We start from the raw sequence: 13,713 nt of genomic DNA, 5'->3' as shown, positions 1-13,713 counted from the left end.
CTGTGCAAAAGCTTTTGATCTTGATGAAATCCCAGTAGTTCATTTTTGCCCTTGCTTCCCTTGCCTTTGGCGTTGTTCCTAGGAAGATATTGCTGCGGCTGAGGTCGAAGAGGTTGCTGCCTGTGTTCTCCTCAAGGATTTTGATGGATTCCTTTCGCACATTGAGGTCCTTTATCCATTTTGAGTCTATTTTTGTGTGTGGTGTAAGGAAATGGTCCAATTTCATTTTTCTGCATGTGGCTGTCCAATTTTCCCAGCACCATTTATTGAAGAGGCTGTCTTTTTTCCATTGGACATTCTTTCCTGCTTTGTCGAAGACTAGTTGACTGTAGAGTTGAGGATCTATTTCTGGGCTCTCTATTCTGTTCCATTGATCTATGTGTCTATTTTTGTGCCAGTACCATGCTGTCTTGATGATGACAGCTTTGTAATAGAGCTTGAAGTCCGGAATTGTGATGCCACCAACGTTGGCTTTCTTTTTCAATATCCCTTTGGCTATTCGAGGTCTTTTCTGGTTCCATATAAATTTTAGAATTATTTGTTCCATTTCTTTGAAAAAGATGGATGGTACTTTGATAGGAATTGCATTAAATGTGTAGATTGCTTTAGGTTGCATAGACATTTTCACAATATTTATTCTTCCAATCCAGGAGCATGGAACATTTTTCCATTTCTTTGTGTCTTCCTCAATTTCTTTCATGAGTACTTTATAATTTTCTGAGTATAGATTCTGTGCCTCTTTGGTTAAGTTTATTCCTAGGTATCTTATGGTTTTGGGTGCAATTGTAAATGGGATTGACTCCTAAATTTCTCTTTCTTCTGTCTTGCTGTTGGTGTAGAGAAATGCAACTGATTTCTGTGCATTGATTTTATATCCTGAAACTTTACTGAATTCCTGTGTAAGTTCTAGCAGTTTTGGAGTGGAGTCTTTTGGGTTTTCCACATACAGTATCATATCATCTGCGAAGAGTGATAATTTGACTTCCTCTTTGCCGATTTGGACGCCTTTAATTTCCTTTTGTTGTCTGATTGCTGAGGCTAGGACCTCTAGTACTATGTTGAATAGCAGTGGTGATAATGGACATCCCTGCCGTGTTCCTGACCTTAGCGGAAAAGCTTTCAGTTTTTCTCCATTGAGAATGATATTTGCGGTGGGTTTTTCAAAGATGGCTTTGATGATATTGATGTATGTGCCCTCTATCCCTACACTTTGAAGAGTTTTGATCAGGAAGGGATGCTGTACTTTGTCAAATGCTTTTTCAGCATCTATTGAGAGTATCATATGGTTCTTGTTCTTTCTTTTATTGATGTGTTGTATCACATTGACTGATTTGCGGATGTTGAACCAACCTTGCAGCCCTGGAATAAATCGCACTTGGTCGTGGTGAATAATCTTTTTAATGTACTGTTGAATCCTATTGGCTAGTATTTTGTTGAGTATTTTCGCATCTGTGTTCATCAAGGATATCGGTCTATAGCTCTCTTTTTTGGTGGGATCCTTGTCTTGTTTGGGATCAAGGTGATGCTGGCCTCATAAAATGAGTTTGGAAGTTTTCCTTCCATTTCTATTTTTTGGAACAGTTTCAGGAGAATAGGAATTAGTTCTTCTTTAAATGTTTGGTAGAATTCCCCCGGGAAGCCGTCTGGCCCTGGACTTTTGTTTGTTTGGAGATTTTTAATGACTGTTTCAATCTCTGTACTGGTTATGGGTCTGTTCAGGCTTTCTATTTCTTCCTGGTTCAGTTGTGGTAGTTTATATGTTTCTAGGAATGCATCCATTTCTTCCAGATTGTCAAATTTATTGGCGTAGAGTTGCTCATAGTATGTTCTTATAATAGTTTGTATTTCTTTGGTGTTAGTTGTGATCTCTCCTCTTTCATTCATGATTTTATTTATTTGGGTCCTTTCTCTTTTCTTTTTGATAAGTCGGGCCAGGGGTTTATCAATTTTATTAATTCTTTCAAAGAACCATCTCCTAGTTTCGTTGATTTGTTCTATTGTTTTTTTGGTTTCTATTTCATTGATTTCTGCTCTGATCTTTATGATTTCTCTTCTCCTGCTGGGCTTAGGGTTTCTTTCTTGTTCTTTCTCCAGCTCCTTTAGGTGTAGGGTTAGGTTGTGTACCTGAGACCTTTCTTGTTTCTTGAGAAAGGCTTGTACCGCTATATATTTTCCTCTCAGGACTGCCTTTGTTGTGTCCCACAGATTTCGAACCGTTGTATTTCATTATCATTTGTTTCCATGATTTTTTTCAATTCTTCTTTAATTTCCCAGTTGACCCATTCATTCTTTAGAAGGATGCTGTCTAGTCTCCATGTATTTGGGTTCTTTACTAACTTCCTTTTGTGGTTGAGTTCTAGCTTTAGAGCATTGTGGTCTGAAAATATGCAGGTTATGATCCCAATCTTTTGATACCGGTTGAGTCCTGATTTAGGACCGAGGATGTGATCTATTCTGGAGAATGTTCCGTGTGCACTAGAGAAGAAAGTGTATTCTGTTGCTTTGGGATGAAATTTTATGAATATATCTGTGATGTCCATCTGGTCCAGTGTGTCGTTTAATGTCTTTATTTCCTTGCTGATCTTTTGCTTGGATGACCATTCCATTTCAGTGAGGGGCGTGTTAAAGTCCCCTACTATTATTGTATTATTGTTTATGTGTTTCTTTGATTTTGTTATTAGTTGGTTTATATAGTTGGCTGCTCCCACGTTGGGGGCATAGATATTTAAAATTGTTAGATCTTCTTGTTGGACAGACCCTTTGAGTATGATATAGTGTCCTTCCTCATCTCTTATTATAGTCTTTGGCTTAAAATCTAATTGATCTTATATAAGGATTGCCACTCCTGCTTTCTTCTGATGTCCTTTAGCATGGTAAATTCTTTTCCACCCCCTCACTTTCAATCTGGAGGTGTCTTCGGGCTTAAAATGAGTTTCTTGGAGGCAACATCTAGATGGGTTTTGTTTTTTTATCCATTCTGATACCCTGTGTCTTTTCACAGGGGCATTTAGCCCATTAATATTCAGGGTAACTATTGAGAGATATGAATTTAGTGCCATTGTATTGCCTATAAGGTGACTGTTACTGTATATGGTCTCTGTTCCTTTCTGATCTACCACTTGTAGGCTCTCTCTTTGCTTAGAGGACCCCTTTCAATATTTCCTGTAGAGCTGGTTTGGTGTTTGCAAATTCTTTCAGTTTTTGTTTGTCCTGGAAGCTTTTAATCTCTCCTTCTATTTTCAATGATAGCCTGGCTGGATATAGTATTCTTGGCTGCATGTTATTCTCGTTTAGTGCTCTGAAAATATCATGCCAGCTCTTTCTGGCCTGCCAGGTCTCTGTGGATAAGTCAGCTGCCAATCTAATATTTTTACCATTGTATGTTACAGACTTCTTTTCCCGGGCTGCTTTCAGGATTTTCTCTTTGTCACTGAGACTTGTAAATTTTACTATTAGGTGACGGGGTGTGGGCCTATTCTTATTGATTTTGAGGGGCGTTCTCTGAACCTCCTGAATTTTGATGCTCATTCCCTTTGCCATATTGGGGAAATTCTCCCCAATAATTCTCTCCAGTATACCTTCTGCTCCCCTCTCTCTTTCTTCTTCTTCTGGAATCCCAATTATTCTAATGTTGTTTCGTCTTATGGTGTCACTTATCTCTCGAATTCTCCCCTCGTGGTCCAGTAGCTGTTTGTCCCTCTTTTGCTCAGCTTCTTTATTCTCTGTCATTTGGTCTTCTATATCACTAATTCTTTCTTCTGCCTCACTTATCCTAGCAGTGAGAGCCTCCATTTTTGATTGCACCTCATTAATAGCTTTTTTGATTTCAACTTGGTTAGATTTTAGTTCTTTTATTTCTCCAGAAAGGGCTTTTATATCTCTCGAGAGGGTTTCTCTAATATCTTCCATGCCTTTTTCGAGCCTGGCTAGAACCTTGAGAATTGTCATTCTGAACTCTAGATCTGACATATTACCAATGTCTGTACTGATTAGGTCCCTAGCCTTCGGTACTGCCTCTTGTTCTCTTTTTTGTGTTGAATTTTTCCGTCTTGTCATTTTGTCCAGATAAGAGTATATGAAGGAGAAAGGAAAATACTAAAAGGGTGGCAACAACCCCATGAAAATATGCTTTAACCAAATTAGAAGAGATCCCAAATCGTGAGGAGGGAGAAAGGGGATAAAAAGAGGTTCAAAAAGGAAGAAAGAAAAAAAAAGAAAATAGAAAAAAAAAAGAAAAGAAAAGAATTAAAAAAAAACAAATAAGAAAAATATAAAAAAGAAAAAATATATATTAGATAAACTGGTTAAAAAACGTTAAAAAAGAAAAAGGTAAAAGTTAAAAAAAAATTTACCAGAAGGCAATAAAAAAAACAAAAAATGAAAAAGAAAAGAAATTATATTAACTGCAAGACTAAAAAAAATCACAGGGAAAAAGCAATGAGTTCCGTGCTTTGCTTTATCCTCCTAGGGAATTCTGCTGCTCTCCTTGGTATTGAAACCGCACTCCTTGGTAGGTGAACTTGGTCTCGGCTGGATTTCTTGATGATCTTCTCGGGGAGGGGCCTGTTGTAGTGATTCTCAAGTGTCTTTGCCCTAGGCAGAATTGCACCGCCCTTAGCAGGGGCCGGGGTGAGTAATCCGCTTGGGTTTGCTTTCAGGAGCTTTTCTTCCCTGAGCGCTTTCCGTAGAGTTCCCGAGGATGGGGAATACAAATGGCGGCCTCCTGGTCTCCGGCCCCGAGGATCCGAGAGCCCAGGGCCCCACTCCTCAGTGCGCCCTCAGAGAACAGCGCCCAGTTACTCCCGTCTGCCTGACCTCCGGCTGTGCTCCGAGCTCACCGAGCCTGTGACCGGTTCAAGGTAACACCGAGCTGTGAGCTTACTGTCGGCTCTGTCTCTGTAGCCGGCTTTCCAGTTGCAATACCTGCAAGCTCTGCGACACTCAGACACCCCCGATCCTTCTGTGACCCTGCGGGACCTGAGGCCACATTGACCCCCCGTGGGCTTCACCCCGGTTTAGACTCTGGAGCGATGTCCCTCAGCAGAACAGACTTTTAAAAGTCCTGATTTTGTGTGCCGTTGCTCCGTCGCTTGCCGGGAGCCGGCCCCTCCCCCCGGGGTCTATCTTCCCGTCGCTTTGGATTCACTTCTCCGCCGGTCCTACCTTTCAGAAAGTGGTTGCTTTTCTATTAACAGAATTGCTGTTCTCCTTCTCTTCGATCTGCGGATGGATTTTCAGGTGTTTGCAATCTTTAGATAAGCTATCTAGCTGATCTCCGGCTAGCTGAAGTAGTCTCAGCCTGCTACTTCTCCGCCATCTTGACCGCGATCCTATTCATTCACCTGTTGATGCACATCTAGGTTCTTTCCATAGTTTGGCTATTGTAGACATTGCTGCTATAAACATTCAGGTGCAAGTGCGCCTTTGGATCACTACGTTTGTATCTTTAGGGTAAATACCCAGTAGTGCAATTGTTCGGTTGTAGGGTAGTTCTATTTTGAACATTTTGAGGAACCTCCAAGCTGTTTTCCAGAATGGTTGCACAAGCTTGCATTCCCACCAACAGTCTAGGAGGGTTCCCCTTTCTCCACATCCTCGCCAGCATCTGTCATTTCCTGACTTGTTAATTTCAGCCATTCTGACTGGTGTGAGGTGATATCTCATTGTGGTTTTGATTTGTATTTCCCTGATGCCAAGAGATGTGGAGCACTTTTTCATGTATCTGTTGGCCATCTGGATGTCTTCTTTGCAGAAATGTCTGTTCATGACTTCTGCCCATTTCGTGATTGGATTATTTGTTCTTCGGGTGTTGAGTTTGCTAAGTTCTTTATAGATTTTGGACACTAGCCCTTTATCTGATATGTCGTTTGCAAATATCTTCTCCCATTCTGTCAGTTGTCTTTTGATTTTGTTAACTGTTTCCTTTGCTGTGCAAAAGCTTTTGATCTTGATGAATCCCAATAGTTCATTTTTGCCCTTGCTTCCCTTGCCTTTGGCGTTGTTCCTAGGAAGATGTTGCTGTGGCTGAGGTCGAAGAGGTTGCTGCCTGTGTTCTCCTCAAGGATTTTGATGGATTCCTTTCTCACATTGAGGTCCTTTATCCTATTGAGTCTATTTTCGTATGTTTTATAAGGAAATGGTCCAATTTCATTTTTCTGCATGTGGCTGTCCAATTTTCCCAACACCATTTGTTGAAGAGACTGTCTTTTTTCCATTGGACATTCTTTCCTGCTTTGTTGAAGATTAGTTGACCATAGAGTTGAGGGTCTATTTCTGGGCTCTCTATTCTGTTCCATTGATCTATTTGTCTGTTTTTGTGCCAGTACCATGCTGTCTTGATGATGACAGCTTGTAATAGAGCTTGAAGTCCGGAATTGTAATGCCACCAACTTTGGCTTTCTTTTTCAATATTCCTTTGGCTATTCAAGGTCTTTTCTGGTCCCATATAAATTTTAGAATTATTTGTTCCATTTCTTTGAAAAAATGGATGGTTTTTGATAAGAATTGCATTAAATATGTACTTTGCTTTAGGTAGCATAGACATTTTCACAATATTTGTTCTTCCAATCCAGGAGCATGGAAGATTTTTCCATTTCTTTGTGTCTTCCTCAATTTCTTTCATGAGTACTTTATAGTTTTCTGAGTATGGATTCTTAGCCTCTTTGGTTAGGTTTATTTCTAGGTATCTTATAGTTTTGGGTGCTAATGTAAATGGGATGGACTCCTTAACTTCTCTCTCTTCTGTCTTGTTGGTGTAGAGAAATGCAACTGATTTCTGTGCATTGATTTTATATTTTGACACTTTACTGAATTCCTGTGCAAGTTCTAGGAGTTTTGGAGCAGAGTCTTTTGGGTTTTCCACATGTAGTATCATATCATCTGCGAAGAGTGATAGTTTAACTCCTTCTTTGCCGATATGGATGCCTTTAATTTCCTTTTGTTGTCTGATTGCTGAGGCTAGGACTTCTAGTACTATGTTGAATAGCAGTGGTGATAAATGACATCTCTGCTGTATTCCTGACTTTGGCGGAAAAGCTTTGAGTTTTTCTCCATTGAAAATGATATTTTTGGTGGGTTTTTCATAGATGGCTTTGATAATATTGACGTATGTGCCCTATATCCCTATATTTTGAAGAGTTTTGATCAGGAAGGGATGCTGCACGTTGTCAAATGCTTTTTCAGCATCTATTGAGTGTATTATATGTTTACTGTTTTTTCTTTTATTAATGCACTGTATCACATTGATTGATTTGCATGTTGAACCAACCTTCAGCCCTGGAATAAATCCCACTTGGTCATGGTGAATAATTATTTTAACATACTGTTGGATCCATTGGCTAGTATTTTTTTTTAATTTATTAATTTTATAAACATATATTTTTATCCCCAGGGGTACAGGTCTGTGAATCACCAGATTTACACACTTCACAGCACTCACCAAAGCACATACCCTCCCCAATGTCCATAATCCCACCCCCTTCTCCAAAACGCCCTCCCCCCAGCAACCCTCAGTTTGTTTTGTGAGATTAAGAGTCACTTATGGTTTGTCTCCTTCTCAATCCCATCTTGCTTCATGGATTCTCTCCTACCCACTTAAGCCCCCATGTTGCATCACCACTTTCTCATATCAGGGAGTTCATATGATAGTTGTCTTTCTCTGCTTGACTTATTTCGCTAAGCATGATACGCTCTAGTTCCATCCATGTTGTCGCAAATGGCAAGATTTCATTTCTTTTGATGGCTGCATAGTATTCCATTGTGTATATATACCACCTCTTCTTGATCCATTCATCTGTTGATGGACATCTAGGTTCTTTCCATAGTTTGGCTATTGTGGACATTGCTGCTATAAACATTCGGGTGCATGTGCCCCTTTGGATCACTACGTTTGTATCTTTAGGGTAAATACCCAATAGTGCAATTGCTGGGTCATAGGGCAGTTCCATTTTCAACATTTTGAGGAACCTCCATGCTGTTTTCCAGAGTGATTGCACCAGCTTGCATTCCCACCAACAGTGTAGGAGGGTTCCCCTTTCTCCGCATCCTCGCCAGCATCTGTCATTTCCTAACTTGTTTATTTTTACCATTCTGACTGGTGTGAGGTGATATCTCATTGTGGTTTTGATTTGTATTTCCCTGATGCCGAGTGATATGGAGCACTTTTTCATGTGTCTGTTGGCCATCTGGATGTCTTCTTTGCAGAAATGTCTGTTCATGTCCTCTGCCCATTTCTTGATTGGATTATTTGTTCTTTGGGTGTTGAGTTTGCTAAGTTCTTTATAGATTCTGGACACTAGTCCTTTATCTGATATGTCGTTTGCAAATATCTTCTCCCATTCTGTCAGTTGTCTTTTGATTTTGTTAACTGTTTCCTTTGCTGTGCAAAAGCTTTTGATCTTGATGAAATCCCAATAGTTCATTTTTGCCCTTACTTCCCTTGCCTTTGGCGTTGTTCCCAGGAAGATATTGCTGCGGCTGAGGTCAAAGAGGTTGCTGCCTGTGTTCTCCTCAAGGATTTTGATGGATTCCTTTCGCACATTGAGGTCCTTTATCCATTTTGAGTCTATTTTTGTGTGTGGTGTAAGGAAATGGTCCAATTTCATTTTTCTGCATGTGGCTGTCCAATTTTCCCAGCACCATTTATTGAAGAGGCTGTCTTTTTTCCATTGGACATTCTTTCCTGTTGAAGATTAGTTGACTGTAGAGTTGAGGGTCTATTTCTGGGCTCTCTATTCTGTTCCATTGATCTATGTCTCTGTTTTTGTGCACAGCTTCGTAATAGTGCTTGATGTCCGGAATTGTGATGCCACCAACTTTGGCTTTCTTTTTCAATATCCCTTTGGCTATTCGAGGTCCTTTCTGGTTCCGTATAAATTTTAGAATTATTGGTTCCATTTCTCTGAAAAAGATGGATGGTACTTTGAAAGGAATTGCATTAAATGTGTAGATTGCTTTAGATTGCATAGACATTTTCACAATATTTATTCTTCCAATCCAGAAGCATGGAACAATTTTCCATTTCTTTCTGTCTTCCTCAATTTCTTTCATGAGTACTTTATAGTTTTCTGAGTATAGATTCTGTGCCTCTTTGGTTAAGTTTATTCCTAGGTATCTTATGGTTTTGGGTGCAATTGTAAATGGGATTGACTCCTTAATTTCTCTTTCTTCTGTCTTGCTGTTGGTGTAGAGAAATGCAACTGATTTCTGTGCATTGATTTTATATTCTGACACTTTACTGAATTCCTGTACAAGTTCTAGCAGTTTTGTAGTGGAGTCTTTTGAGTTTTCCACATATAGTATCATATCATCTGTGAAGAGTGATAATTTGACTCCTTCTTTGCCGAGTTGGATGCCTTTAATTTCCTTTTGTTGTCTGATTGCTGAGGCTAGTACCTCTAGTACTATGTTGAATAGCAGTGGTGATAATGGACATCCCTGCCGTGTTCCTGACCTTAGCGGAAAAGCTTTCAGTTTTTCTCCATTGAGAATGATATTTGCCGTGAGTTTTTCATAGATGGCTTTGATGATATTGAGGTATGTGCCCTCTATCCCTACTCTGAAGAGTTTTGATCAGGAAGGGATGCTGTACTTTGTCAAATGCTCTTTCAGCATCTATTGAGAGTATCATATGGTTCTTGTTCTTTCTTTTATTGATGTGTTGTATCACATTGACTGATTTGCAGATGTTGCACCAACCTTGCAGCCCTGGAATAAATCCCACTTGGTCATGTTGAATAATCCTTTTAATGTACTGTTGAATCCTATTGGCTAGTATTTTAGTGAGAATATTTGCATCTGTGTTCATCAAGCATATTGGTCTATAGCTCTCTTTTTTGATGGGATCCTTGTCTGGTTTGGGGATCAAGGTGATGCTGGCCTCATAAAATGAGTTTGGAAGTTTTCCTTCCATTTCGATTTTTTGGAACAGTTTCAGGAGAATAGGAATTAGTTCTTCTTTAAATGTTTGGTAGAATTCCCCCGGGAAGCCGTCTGGCCCTGGGCTTTTGTTTGTTTGGAGATTTTTAATGACTGTTTCAATCTCCTTACTGGTTATGGGTCTGTTCAGGCTTTCTATTTCTTCCTGGTTCAGTTGTGGTAGTTTATATGTTTTTAGGAATGCATCCATTTCTTCCAGATTGTCAAATTTATTGGCGTAGAGTTGCTCATAGTATGTTCTTATAATAGTTTGTATTTCTTTGGTGTTAGTTGTGATCTTTCCTCTTTCATTCATGATTTTATTTATTTGGGTCCTTTCTCTTTTCTTTTTGATAAGTCGGGCCAGGGGTTTATCAATTTTATTAATTCTTTCAAAGAACCAGCTCCTAGTTTCGTTGATTTGTTCTATTGTTTTTTTGGTTTCTATTTCATTGATTTCTGCTCTGATCTTTATGATTTCTCTTCTCCTGCTGGGCTTAGGGTTTCTTTCTTGTTCTTTCTCCAGCTCCTTTAGGTGTAGGTTTAGGTTGTGTACCTGAGACCTTTCTTGTTTCTTGAGAAAGGCTTGTACCGCTATATATTTTCCTCTCAGGACTGCCTTTGATGTGTCCCACAGATTTCGAACCGTTGTATTTTATTATCATTTGTTTCCATGACTTTTTTCAATTCTTCTTTAATTTCCCGGTTGACCCATTCATTCTTTAGAAGGATGTTGTTTAGTCTCCATGTATTTGGGTTCTTTTCAAACTTCCTTTTGTGGTTGAGTCTAGCTTTAAAGCATTGTGGTCTGAAAATATGCAGGGAATGATCCCAATCTTTTGATACAGGTTGAGTCCTGATTTAGGACCGAGGATGTGATCTATTCTGGAGAATGTTCCATGTGCACTAGAGAAGAATGTGTATTCTGTTGCTTTGGGATGAAATGTTCTGAATATATCTGTGATGTCTGGTCCAGTGTGTCGTTTAAGGCCTTTATTTCCTTGCTGATCTTTTGCTTGGATGATCTGTCCATTTCAGTGAGGGGAGTGTTAAAGTCCCCTACTATTATTGTATTATTGTTGATGTGTTTCTTTGATTTTGTTATTAATTGGTTTATATAGTTGGCTGCTCCCACGTTGGGGGCATAGATATTTAAAATTGTTAAATCTTCTTGTTGGACAGACCCTTTGAGTATGATATAGTGTCCTTCCTCATTTCTTATTATAGTCTTTGGCTTAAAATCTAATTGATCTGATATAATGATTGCCACTCCTGCTTTCTTCTGATGTCCATTAGCATGGTAAATTCTTTTCCACCCCCTCACTTTAAATCTGGTGGTATCTTCGGGCTTAAAATGAGTTTCTTCAAGGCAACATATAGATGGGTTTTGTTTTTTTTTATCCATTTTGATACCCTGTGTCTTTTGACCGGGGCATTTAGCCCATTAACATTCAGGGTAACTATTGAGAGATATGAATTTAGTGCCATTGTATTGCCTGTAAGGTGACTGTTACTGTATATGGTCTCTGTTGCTTTCTGAGGTACCACTTGTAGGCTCTCTCTTTGCTTAGAGGACCTCTTTCAATATTTCCTGTAGAGGTGGTTTGGTGTTTTCAAATTCTTTCAGTTTTTTTTTTTTTTTTGTCCTGGAAGCTTTTAATCTCTCCTTCTATTTTCAATGATAGCCTAGCTGGTTATAGTATTCTTGGTTGCATGTTTTTCTCGTTTAGTGCTCTGAAAATATCATGCCAGCTCTTTCTGGCATTGGCTAGTATTTTGTTGAGAATTTTCGCATCTGTGTTCATCAAGGATATTGGTCTGTAGTTCTCTTTTCTTGATAGGATCCTTGTCTCATTTTGGGATCAAGGTGATGTTGGCCTCATAAAATGAGTTTGGAAGCTTTCCTTCCATTTCTAATTTTTGGAAGAGTTTCAGGAGAATAGAAATTAGTTCTTTAAATGTGTGGTAGAATTCCCCTGGGAAGTCATCTGGCCCTGGGCTTTTGTTTGTTTGGAGAATTTTGATGACTGTTTCAATCTCCTTACTGGTTATGGGTCTGTCCAGGTTTTCTATTTTTTCCTGGTTCAGCTGTGGTAGTTTATATGTCCCTAGAAATGCATCCTCTTCCAGATGTTCAAATTTGTTTGCGTAGAGTTGCTCATAGTATGTTCTTATAATTGTTTGTATTTGTTTGCTGTTAGTTGTGATCTCTCCTATTTCATTCACGATTTTATTTATTTGGGTCGTTTCTCTTTTCTTTTTGATAATTCTGGCCAGGGGTTTATCAATTATATTAATTCTTACAAAGTACCAGCTCCTAGTTTCATTGATTTGTTCTTTTTTTTTTTTTTTTGGTTTCTATTTCATTAATTTCTGCTCTGATCTTTATGATTTCTCATATCCTGCTGGGTTTAGGCTTTCTTTGTTGTTCTTTCTCCAGCTCCTTTAGGTGTAGGGTTAGGTTGTGTACCTGAGAACTTTCTTGTTTCCTGAGAAAAGCTTTTACTGCTATATATTTTCCTCTCAGGACTGCCTTTGCTGTGTCCCACAGATTTTGAACCATTGTGTTTTCATTATCATTTGTTTCCATGAATTTTTTCAATTCTTCTTTAATTTCCCAGTTGACCCATTCATTCTCTAGAAGGATGCTGTTTAGTCTCCATGTATTTGGGTTCTTTCCAAAATACCTCTTGTGATTGAGTGTTAGCTTCAGAGCATTCTGGTCTGACAATATTCAGGGAATGATCCCAATCTTTTGATACCGGTTGAGACCTGATTTAGGACCCAGGATGTGATCTATTCTGGAGAATGTTCCGTGTGCACCAGAGAAGAATGTGTATTCTGTTGCTTTGGGATGAAATGTTCTGAATATATCTGTGATGTCCATCTGGTCCATGTGTCATTTAAGGCCTTTATTTCTTTGTTGATCTTTTGCTTGGATGATCTGTCCATTTCAATGAGGGGAGTGTTAAAGTCCCCTACTATTATTGTATTATTGTTTATGTGTTTCTTTGATTTTGTTATTAATTGGTTTATATAGTTGGCTGATCCCACGTTAGGGGCATAGATATTTAAAATTGTTAGATCTTCTTGTTGGACAGATCATTTGAGTAAGATATAGTGTTCTTCCTCTTCTCTTATTATAGTCTTTGGCTTAAAATGTAATTGATCTTATTTAAGGATTGCCACTACTGCTTTCTTCTGATGTCCATTAGCATGATAAATTGTTTTCCACCCCCTCACTTTCAATCTGGAGGTGTCTTCGGGCTTGAAATGATTTTCTTGTAGGCAACATGTAGATGGGTTTTGTTTTTGTATTCATTCTGATATCCTGTGTCTTTTGACTGTGGCATTTAGCCTATTAACATTCAGGGTAACTATTGAGAGATATCAATTTAGTGCCATTGTATTGCCTGTAAGGTGACTGTTCCTATATATTGTCTCTGTTGCTTTCTGATCTACTATTTTTAGGCTCTCTCTTTCCTTAGAGGACCCCTTTCAATATTTCCTGTAGAGCTGGTTTGTTTTTTGCAAATTCTTTCAGTTTTTGTTTGTCCTGGAAGCTTTTAATCTCTTCTTCTATTTTCAATGATATCCTAGCTGGACATAGTATTCTTGGCTGCACATTTTTTTTTGTTCAGTGCTCTGAACAAGGTCTTTGTGGATAAGTCTGCTGCCAATCTACTATTTTTACCATTGTATGTTACAGACTTCTTTTCTTGGGCTACTTTCAGGTTTTTCTCTTTGTCACTAAGACTTGTAAATTTTACTATTAGGTGACAGGGTGTAGACCTATTC

The sequence above is a fragment of the Mustela erminea genome, chromosome X (assembly GCF_009829155.1).
Source record: "Mustela erminea isolate mMusErm1 chromosome X, mMusErm1.Pri, whole genome shotgun sequence".
NCBI lineage: Eukaryota > Metazoa > Chordata > Mammalia > Carnivora > Mustelidae > Mustela > Mustela erminea.
Note: the sequence above shows the minus strand (reverse complement) of the source record.